Here is a 9,495-nt window from a genome sequence, read left to right as displayed (position 1 = left end):
CCCAATAAAATGGGGAAAATGGCCTCCAGGAGCAGTGGATGTGTAGTGTAGGCACTGAGACACAGTGATAAGCCTGAAAGCAGAAGAAAAAAAAAAGGTTGTTATTACACACATTATACTGAATTTTTTTCTCACTAAAAAATTTCCCACATCATTACCTATAAATGGAACTTTTTAAATTTTTTATGCTTACTTTTTACTTTCCCTTTTGTTGCCCTTGCTTTACATTGTTGTAATTATTGTTGTTGTTGTTTTATTTATAAAAAGGAAATACTGACAAAACCATACCATAAGAGCAGTACAACTCCACTCATTTCCCACCACCAGAACTCCAACTCCCATCCTCTCCCTTGATAGCTTTCCTATTCTTTAACCCTCTGGAAGTAGGGACCCAAGGTCATTGTAGGATGCAAAAGGTGGAAGGTCTAGCTTCTGCAATTGTTTCCCTGCTGAACATGGGCATTGACAGGTCAATCCATACTCCCAGCCTGCCTCTCTCTTTCCCTAATAAGGAAGGGCTCTAGGGAAGAGGAGCTCCAAGGCACATGGTGGGGTTGTCTGTCCAGGGAAGTCTGGTCGAATCCTGCTAGCTCTTTCCCTAGTGGGGCGGGGTTCTAGGGAATCAGAGCTCCAGGACATACTGTTGGGATTGTCTGCCCAGGGAAGTCTGGTTGGTATCATGGTAGCATCTGGAAACTGGTGGCTGAAAAGAGATTTTACATGCAAACCCAGAAAAGTTGTTGACTAATCATGAACCTAAAGGCTGGAGTAGTGCAGATGAATAGTTGGGGGGTCCTCCATTTTATAGATAGCTAGTAGGCATATTTTAGTTTAGATAAGGGCATCGGGATTGATTAACAGAACAGCAGACTCAGTTCATGGAGCAAGCAAGCAAGCCTTTATTTTTCTCTTGTCCCAGCTACTTATACTGTTTCAGGGCATGGGAATGCGGAACTTGCAGTTGGCTCTGCCAGGAAGCATGGGCCTCCAAGAGGTAAGGCTGTTCTCAGCAAGCCTCTGTACTTTGTGTACTTCCTCTTGGCCTCCCACAGCAGGCAGCTCTACCTAAAGCCCCAGGGCGGGAGTGTGAGGCCAGGGACCCTTTGTCCCGACATCTCCCCCCTCTCTTAAAATTATGCCAAAGGGAGCTCCTGTCTTAGGTCGTCCCGGTTGGACAGATCCTTACCCGTCTTTGGGAGGCTTCTAACCCTGTCTTAGGTGGTCCGTCCTGACCAGGAAGTTGCCCATTTTGGGAGCACCCTCAGCGTTCCTGCAGCATATTTAGCCATACCTGAGGAACTTCTCCTCTAGGATGGCGGGCAAGGCTGAGCATTACCTGCGTGGTGGCCCTCTGGTGATGCCTCTGGGAACGATACAACCTTTTGAGTCCCCAACAGGATGTAACAGTAACTCCTGTTCCTATGATTGCCAGGGCCAGGGAGTCTGCCCATCGTTGTACCCAACCTCCCAGCAGAGCCATATTATTCCACCATATTTCCCCACTTATGGGGGGTACTCTGGTCTCATTAATTCTCACAATCTGATTAGCAAGTTGATTGGTGAAATTTACAAATGTCATATTCCATGGACCCCTAAGATAAGTATTCAGCACCCGGAGCTGTTCGGAGGCATTTTGCACCTGTAGGGGGGTGACACAGGTGGCACGGAAAAAATGTGAGCATGTGGCGTCATGCATTTTCCACAATGCATCTACCTGCTCTTGGAGCAGGGCAGTCTGTTGGTTTAAGTTCAGAATGCCCATGTGTATCTGAGCATTAAGAGTGTTCTGCTTTTGCAAGCCCTCGCTGACTCACTCAGCCAGCTGATCAATGGTGCTGGCTGCAGCAGCCGATTGAGATAGGGTGAGTCCGGCCACCATGGCTGCTGTGGCACAGGCTGCAATGATGGCCACCACCACTGCCGTGACTCCAAAGTCCCTTTTCTGCCAGTAGAGCACCAATTCTTCTCTGTTCTTAATGACCGTCAGTGGAATGGGCAGGAAAGCTGGGATCCGCACTGTGATTGCAGAGTCTTCTTCTTCTCTCCAGCAATTGCTAAGGAGACAAGAGCTGGAAGAGCAATTAAGCATCCCCCCCCAAGTCACCCGTATGGTTCCACAGTATGAAAAAGAAAGGGCTCAAGAGACAGGCCCTGTTCTTTATGGGCACTTGTGTCTTATGTGTTATATTTAATGTCTTTTCAAACCCTTCGGTCTCATTTCACGTAGCTGTGCCATTGAATACTGACTCCCACTGTAAAAGCATTGGTACCTTGTCCATGCAGGCATAGGGCCCGCAGAGAAACATCCCAGCAAATGTAGGCACTTGTGCATTGATGGGATTCCTGAAGGTGTATGGGTACCCTCCAAATGTGGAATTTTTTGCAATCACCCGGGGGCCATACCACAGTAGGTCTACGGTACCTCCCTTGAATAGATATCCCTCCTGGGTAACGCAGCCTCCCCATTGCATGATTTCCCTTACTTCAAATCTAGGGGAATAGGGCCAACAGCGGGGGGCCCGGCCATGGTCCGGTATGGTAGGTGGACCGATTCTGCCTAGAGGCACGGTTGATTGGGAACCAAATGTTATTCAACCCTTGAACCGGGCCGCCGCTTCCATTGTTGGAGAAGTCGCCCAATGAATAATTGGACAGGGCAAGACATGGTCCCAGGAAGGAACTATTACCGTCAAGCCATGATGTGTTGGTGGTGCGAATGAAGCACAGGCTGTCCCATAACCAAAATGTATTGTTCACCGAATGGGTTTTAGTGGGAGTATTCTGGGAGGCTGTACCCACCGTGAAGTTGGAGCTGTACACTGATGGGTATAGTGTGCTAGCTTGACTCACAGGAATCAGCATGGGGGGGTTCTTTACCAGACTCCACACCGTCTCTCCCGCCGTCATTGTTGTTGTCAACAGGGTTAGCAGCCATGTTCATGTTCCCGGTCCCTTCCTCATTATCCTTCCTGGTGTTAACTGGTCTCACACAGTGGTCAGGCACACAGATGGGTTTTTCACTTCCTGGGGGGAAAACACAAACAGCTCCCCTCACTCTTGCCAGGAGAGGGGTCGGTCCCTTCCACATCCCGGTTAGTAGATCCTTCCACATTACTTCTCCTAAATTGTCTCTTTGGGGACGCCAGTGCCTTTCCATGGCGGACCGGCCCTGACCATCAATTGTTAAAAAATTTCTAATGAATAAGACCTTATTTAGTAAGGACACTGTGGAGGAGAGGAACTCCCCCCTTTTTATTTTTGACAGATCTTGTTTGAGTACAGCATGCGTGCATTCAATGATAGCTTGACAGTTGGATTATAGGGAATGCCAGTGGTATGGCACATGGCATGGTCTTTACAAAAGGCTTGGAAATGTTGGCTGGCATAGGCTGGGCCGTTGTCTGTTTTTATGTGGCCATGGATTCCTAAGTATGTGAAAGCAGCAACACAGTGGTTAATCATATCTTTAATTTTTTCCCCAGTGTGTAGGGATGCATATATGGCCCCGGAATAGGTATCTAGAGAAACATGCATGTATTTTAGTCTTCCTGCAGGAGGGAAATGAGTAACATCCATTTGCCAAATATCATTAGGTTTCAATCCTTGGGGATTTACTCCAGTATGGGAGGATTTGTGAAATGGGACACAATCCTCACATTGAGAGGTGATTTGGGTTGCAACAGAATGGGAGCAACCTGTGTGATGCTGAAAAAAAATGAGCATTAAGGTGGAATCTATTGTGGAGTAGAAAAGCATCGGCAATGGCATCACAGTGCAGGACCTGAGAGTGAGTGTCGGCTTGCTCATTGCCAGCAGCTAGAGGGCCAGGCAGCTGAGTGTGGCCTAGAATATGACCCACATATAGTGGACACCGCTGGTCCCAAATGAGGTTTTGAGTATTGCAAAGCAAGGTTTGAACGCAGGAGGAAGGGGAGATGTACGGGGCAGTTTCCAATTCAGGGACAGCTTTAGAAACATAAACACTGTCTGTATAAAGGTTTAGAGGAATGGTGGGGTAGGTTTGAAGGGCAAGAATGAAAGCGGTGAGCTCTGCTGCTTGAGCAGAACTTGTTCCAATTGGTATTTTAATGATGGAAGCAGGGTGGTAAACCACTGCAAAACCTTGGGGGGAGGCTTCAGTGAAGACGGTGAGGGCCTGAGCCAGTGGCTCTCTTCGAATGACTCTGGGAAAAATGACAGGGTGATTGATTAGGAAAGGCAACAGTGGGTGTTTAGGATAATGTGAGCTGAGAAGAGTGGTTGTGGTGGCAAGGAACTATGTCCAATCATCGTCATATTGTTGCAAATGGGTGATTTGGTCATTAGTATAGGGGGTGATTATAATGTCCATCTCCTTGCCAAAGGTCTGGATGCTCAATTTACGGGCTTTCCACAACAGCTGTAGGGTCATGTGATAGTATGGTTGAATTATCCTAGCTGGGGACGCCGGCAAATGGACCCACATTAGGGGCCTGTTCTGCCAAAAGGCTGCTGTGGGTGAGAAGTTAGAAGCAAAAACCAATAATTGGAGGGGTATGTCATAATCTATCTGCTGGACTCTGGCTTGAGAGAGACGCTCCGCCACCAGGTCCAAAGCATTATGGGCAGGCTGTGACAGAAGCCTAGGGGATGTTGGGTTCGGATCTCCTGGGAGCATGCCATATAATGCATGAAATTCCCCAGTGGTGATTGCCAAGGAAGGGTGTACCCATTGTAAATCCCCCAAGAATCACTTCCAATCATGCAAGTTGCATAAGGAGGTGCAGTTGATGGTCAATTTTTGGGGTCTTATCCCAGTTTCACTAATAGTGTGTCTGAGATATTGATATGGATATTTCTCCTGGACCTTATCCAGTGCTATGATCAGTCCGTTGATCTCTAGTGTTGTGTGTAGGGTTGCATAAGCCTGCCTAACCATGTCCTTTGTTTCAGCTACCAGCAGGATGTCATCCATGTAATGGACAATATGCATCTGGGGAAAACTGGAGCGGATGGGGGCCAGCGCCTGGGCTACGTACATTTGGTAAATAGTTGGGCTATTAGCCATTCCTTGAGGGAGTACCACCCACTGATAACTGGCCGCAGGCTCCATAAAGTTAATGGACAGGACAGAGAAAGCAAACCGTGGGCTGTCTTCCGGGTGCAAAGGGATACTGAAAAAGCAGTCTCTAAGGTCTATAATAATCATTGCCCAATTTTTCGGAATGGCAATTGGGGATTGCAATTCTTGTTGTAGGGGGCCCATCACCTGCATGACCTTATTCACCATCCTAAGGTCTTGTAGGAGTCTCCACTTTCCACTTTTCTTTTTAATCACAAATATGGGAGTATTCCAAGGAGAGGTGGATGGAATGATATGTCCTGCCTCTATCTGTTCTTTAACTAGTTCTTGGGCTGCCTTAAGTTTTTCCTTATTCAAGGGCCACAGCTCCACCCACACGGGTTTATCTGACAGCCATTTTATGGGTATGGGTTTGGGTCAGGAGCATGGAACAGTGGCCCTCAGCAAAAATGGCTCAGGCCCTTTCTGTCTCCAGGATACTGCTGGATGGAAATATGCCCCTGGCGCCCCTTCTTATCGTCATCATTCTTATCCCGCTGGGTGGTGATCACCGCGCCTATAGCATCGAGTATCTCCTGGCCCCACAGGTTTACGGGGAGTTCTTGGAGAAAAAAAGGTTGAAAATAGCCTGAGTGCCCATCTGGGTCTGTCCACCTCAATATCTGGGAGCTTTTGCAAGGTAGTGCAGTGCCCACGCCCTGTAGGTGTGTCGTGCTATCATCCAAGGGCCATGAGGGAGGCCATGAGCCAGTAGAGAGGACTGAAACATCAGCCCCAGTATCCAATATACCTACAAATTCCCGTCCCTCAACCTGCAGTGTAAGTTCTGGCCGATTGTTCAGCGGTGTAACCCAGAATGCAGAGGGAGGCCGTGAAGACCCGAAAGCACCCCCAGGCTCGTGCAGCTCCCTTTATTGCATTAGGAGTGTTTAACAAAAGTATCAATAAGAGCTGAGTGATCCTGTCTCCCTGTGGGATGACCACCACCCCCTGTCTCACTAAGGCCATTATTTTAATTTCCCCAGTAAAGTCAGAGTCTATTACTCCTGGATGTATAGTAATGCCTTTTAGGATAGTGCTGCTTCTTCCCAGTATCAGTCCCATGACTCCCTTAGGGAGTGGCCCCTTCACTCCTGTGGGCAGGGTTTGCACTCCCATTAATGGTGTCAGAATTCTCTTGCTGAGACGCAGAGGTCCAATCCTGTGCTCCCTAGGGTTGCTCGGGAGAGGTCCGCAGGGCATAAGGATTGCCCTGAGGAAGAAACTGTATCCTCCCGGACCCCGCTGACGGGGCCTCCTCGGAGGTCAGTGCCCCATACACTGTGTTGGGGCCCTGGGGCGGGGCCCTCCTCCAGTTTCCCTGCCCAGTGTTCTACACATTCCTGAATGGGCGGCCATTTATGTATGTTCTGGAACAACAGTCATTGGCCCAATGAGCCCCTTTTTTGCAGCTAGGGCATACTCCTGGTTTTCTGCCCCCACCACGCAATGCTGGACACTCTCTTTTAAAGTGGCCAGCATTCCCACATTGGAAGCAGTTCCGGCTGCCACCTGCGGTGCCCCTGGAGACCTTGGCGGGGGCGGGTTGTAAGGCAGCGGCTATTACCTTTCCCTGCACTACTGAGCCATCAATGTCATGACATATGCGTATCATTTGATTCAGGCTCTTCCCCCGGTGGGCCCTAAGGGCCTCTTGGCACCATCTATTAGCATTCTCATAGGCCAACTGCTGAATTACTGGCATAGCCATGTTAACGTCTCCAAAAATCTTCCCTGCCAATTGTATTAGGTGATCCACAAAATCTGCAAAGGGCTCGGAGGGGCCTTGAAGTACTTTAGACAAATGTTCCCCATCCACTTTATTTGGAAGGGCTTGCCAAGCCCGAGTGGCTGCATTAGCAATTTGGGCATATACTCCAGGGTCATATGCAATTTGTGCCTGCAAGGTATTATAGGCACCAGTGCCCTGTAGCATATCCAAATTCCTGTGGGCTTGTCCAGCATTAGCATTAAGCCGGGCTATGTGGAGACATTCTTCATAATATTCTCCTTTCCATAATAAGTAGTCTCCCCCCATAAGCACTGCCTGGCACAGTTGTTGCCAGTCACTGGGTGTCAAATTTAATGCCGCAAAACTTTCAAACATGGTTAGTGTGAACGGTGCCTGGGGGCCATAGGAACACACTGCTTCCTTCATTGCCTTAATCTCCTTAAAGAGCAAAGCCTGATGTTGCCTGATAACCTGTCTGGGATTATTTGGATCTGGGACTTCCATGACTGGCATGACTAAGGGGTGAAACCTTACTCCCCCCGTTGAACCCATGCCCTCCGCCACCTCCTCCGGGGCTGGAATATGTCCTTCCCAGGCCACATATGCCGGAGGTTGTAGCAGGGGAGCGGATGGCACCACCGGTGGGGCCACATTCTCCAGTTCTTTAATGCCGCAGTGGAGGTCTTTTATCTCTTGTCTCAATATGCCTTCTTCGTCTTCACTCTCTTCCTCACTATCTGGAATCGGCTCTCCCCCATCCTTCTCCCAATCCATCTCAGGAGGTAAAGGCGAGGGGCGATCTAAAAGTGGACAATCGCCGAGCGTCGAGTCTCCTCCTCCTGTACCTCCTGCCACACTCCCTGGGCTGCTCCTAATTCAGCTTTTATTCTAACTTTTTCACTCCACAGTGCATCATTTACTAGCCTCCACAGAGAAAATGTCGCTATAGGGAAGGCGTCGGGGCCTTGCTTATGGAGTTGTTTTTGCAGGTCCCTCTTTACCTGGTCCCAATCGGGAATGTTCAGACCTCCTCCCGAAAGGAACCAGGGGCTAGCTGTATTATGTCCAAGAACTGCTGTGCGGTGCTAGACTTAATGGCAGTGCCTTGTTGTTCAAGCAGCCGCCTGAGCTGATGCTGTAGTTCTGTTCTGCTTCCACTGTTACCCATTTTCGTTTTCTGTTTCTGAACTCCCAATACACCGCCCGCCGGCCAGGAGGTGACCCCGTCCGCTTACCCCTCGTTCCCGGTCTCAGTGGGACCTCCACTTGTCGCATCCAGTGCAACGGTGACGGCAAGATGGGAGAAGGGTGTTGGGATTGATTAACAGAACAGCAGACTCAGTTCATGGAGCAAGCAAGCAAGCCTTTATTTTTCTCTTGTCCCAGCTACTTATACTGTTTCAGGGCATGGGAATGCGGAACTTACAGTTGGCTCTGCCAGGAAGCGTGGGCCTCTGAGAGGTCAGGCTGTTCTCAGCAAGCCTCTGTACTTTGTGTACTTCCTCTTGACCTCCCACAGCAGGCAGCTCTACTTAAAGCCCCAGGGCAGGAGTATGAGGCCAGGGACCCTTTGTCCCGACAGCTATACTAGTTTTTTTTTTTTTTTTCCCTGAGCCTGAAATCTGATATGCACTTGGATCCAAGTTATTGTCTGGGGAGATGATGTCATGGCTCTAAAATGGACCAGAAAGCTGGATTATGGAAGAGAGTAGCTCCCATATATGAAAAAAAAAGTGTATAAATGTTGACTATAAACCCCATTGATTTGATCTTACCTGGTGTCCATATTCAGCTTGGGAGCCTCTATGACCTCTACATCCCTATAGATCTGAGCTCACATTCTGTGGTCATGAGTAGGAACATTCCAAGTTGTCCCAATTCCAGGACCCATCCTCCTCAGGTGTAGAATAGAGTTTGTTGTCCAGCCTCCCTACTGTGGATGGAATATTCTCTACCGTGGTTGATCCATGTCGAGGGCAAGGTCCTATGGGGGCCCACAAAGGGGTCTGTTTTGTTTTTCCTGATAGAGCTGACTGGTAACAATGGAGAGAGGGATCATTCCAGGTCTAGGCCCATCATATCTGTTTGGCAATCTCAGGACTCCCCAAATAGGGTCCCTGCTGATGAGGTGGCCTGATAGTGACTAAAGAGTCATCCTTAAAGTATGCCAGTCCCTTGCCTTTATTCAGCTAGTGCAGTCCTTGCTTGGATAAAGATAGCTTGGGAATGTGTGAGGTAAGTATAATAGGAAATAGATGAGGAAGGTATCTAAGTCTAACTAGATACTATTTCATTACAAACTTCATACTGAGTCACTGCAGACTACTGTGTACTTTTTCTTTCAGGTATATATTTTGCCCTAATTTATGGATACATGTGAACATAGGCCCTATCTCATGGGACCCGGTCTATATCTAGGTTTTGGGACTTTGTTAGGAAGTGAACCACCCGGAATGGAATTAGAGAATCTTATGAAAGGAAATGTGTCACCCAAGTAATGAGGCTGAAGGATTGACATTCCATGCCTGACGTCTCTGGTCTTAAGTGAAGCATACTGAGGTGGTACTCCTTGGATTGACTAGGTTGAGATCAGCAGATGCAATATCATTTGGTATAAATTGAGAATAGCATGCAAGAAAGTGAGCCCCACTCTAGAGGTTCC

At 48.5% G+C, this 9,495-nt stretch overlaps 1 long non-coding RNA gene across 2 annotated transcripts; it reads right to left on the bottom strand.

Annotated features, from left to right (window-relative positions):
• Positions 1–875: 875 nt before the first annotated feature.
• LOC132536741 (uncharacterized) lies at positions 876–8,484 on the bottom strand. 2 transcript variants are annotated; one of them, XR_009548247.1, is made up of 2 exons: positions 8,069–8,484; positions 876–3,425 (listed from the first exon to the last, which is right to left on the bottom strand). It is a non-coding gene; the product is annotated as an uncharacterized LOC132536741 (long non-coding RNA). The 2 variants fall into 2 exon arrangements; XR_009548248.1 differs by having other exon boundaries at positions 876–3,024.
• Positions 8,485–9,495: the final 1,011 nt, after the last annotated feature.

This window comes from Erinaceus europaeus, chromosome 1, assembly GCF_950295315.1.
Source record: "Erinaceus europaeus chromosome 1, mEriEur2.1, whole genome shotgun sequence".
Taxonomy (NCBI): Eukaryota; Metazoa; Chordata; class Mammalia; order Eulipotyphla; family Erinaceidae; genus Erinaceus; species Erinaceus europaeus.
This window is presented reverse-complemented; position numbering and strand designations above follow the sequence as displayed.